Here is a 1,570-nt window from a genome sequence, read left to right as displayed (position 1 = left end):
TGCTGCCCTCGGTGCCACCCCAGCTGGGCCAAGGCCGCAGCCGTCCCATCAGCGGTCTGCTCTGAACACTGGGCTCTTCCTAGGCAACACCTAGTTACAGGGCTCTCTCTAGCTGCATTTACCCAAAACTTCTAACTCCTCCCAGCTCCTATGCATAGAAACACTGCTCCCATATACACACCAAATGGGTCCTCACGTAATCCCTGTCCCTCTCCCTGAGTCCCTGTGTGACTGCTGCCCCATTGAGCACCAGAATAACCTCTGACTCCTCCCTCCTTCTTCCTTGCTGGCCACACTCAGTGGCCATGTCCTAAATACCTTTCCTTGCCCAACACACCTGGACTTCCCACTTCTGGACTACGGCTACCTTACCTTAAACCAACTCCTCATAACCTGCCGCCCTAAGTAACAGAATCGGCCTCATCCTAGGGCTGATACAGACTCGGGCCATTTCTGTTTCTGTTTTTTGAAGTCCCTAGTACACACATGTACACACACCAAGCAAAGAGGTGCCAGAAGAGGGTTCGATCTGCTGCGCTGTATTTTGCTCCAATCCCGGCAGAGCATCGCTGGGACTCCATCTGTAATCCCTCCCTTGGAATCTAAGGGGCCAAAGCCTCAATTAAGGTCCTTCTTGAACAGCCAAGGTGGGAGCCAGGCCCTGCTCCTTCATCCACACGCCTGGCTGCCACTCTTCCGGTCTCTCCCGGCAATGCACAGTGACAAAATAAATGTAAGGGCTAGACCAGACTTTCTAAAACATGCCAGTGTTTGTCAGGATCCTGGTGGTGATGGTGACAGACACACGCAACCAGGATAAGCGGGCAGAGTGTGAAAGGGTCTGTGTGCAAGGCAGGGGTGGGATAAAGGAAACCGGTAAGAAATGGCAGGGATTCTGAGGTCGCAGCAGTGAGGAAGGACAAGGACACAGGCTAAAGGGCTGTTTCTCCCCCATCCCCCACTGGGGACTCCTGCTGGGCTGCTGCAAAGGGAAGATGGAGGCCACAGGCACCCACTGGTGTAGAAGAGGTCAGGCCCCTCCCTTGGACACAACAGATGGAAATGGGTGGGCGGGGCCACAGGGAAGACCCAGGGCCCAGAGCTCCTTTCAGTCAGGCCACCACTGAGGGCCTGTGACTCTGGGAGGCACAGCCCAACACAGGGATCAAGAGCTTTAGGTTCAACTTCCCCTGACACCTGTGGGCTCTGGGACTTGAGGGCCTCACCAAGCCATCCGTTCCATCAGCCATAAAATAGCCAAAGGATGCATGCAATACAGACCCCACATCGAGTTCTCCTGAGGCTCCAACAAGACAGGGTTCCCATATCCCCAGCCTAACATCCCTCTTCCTGCTCATCCAACCTCCAAAGCTGTCACCTGACGACCTGCAGCTGCTCTGGCAGGCTCTGGGGTAGGTGTCAAAGGCACTGAGGACACTTACAGCGTTTCTGACTCGCCAAGAGCTCACAGTGGAGAGCTTAACCATGCCATGTGGACAGACAGCCAGGAGCCACCCAGCTGCAGAGGCAGGGGTGCCCAAGCAGCTGGCGAACTTGGGGGACAGGGAGG

The sequence above is a fragment of the Phyllostomus discolor genome, chromosome 6 (genome assembly GCF_004126475.2).
Source record: "Phyllostomus discolor isolate MPI-MPIP mPhyDis1 chromosome 6, mPhyDis1.pri.v3, whole genome shotgun sequence".
Taxonomy (NCBI): Eukaryota; Metazoa; Chordata; class Mammalia; order Chiroptera; family Phyllostomidae; genus Phyllostomus; species Phyllostomus discolor.
The sequence above is the reverse complement of the archived record's forward strand: the minus strand, read 5'-3'. Positions refer to the sequence as shown.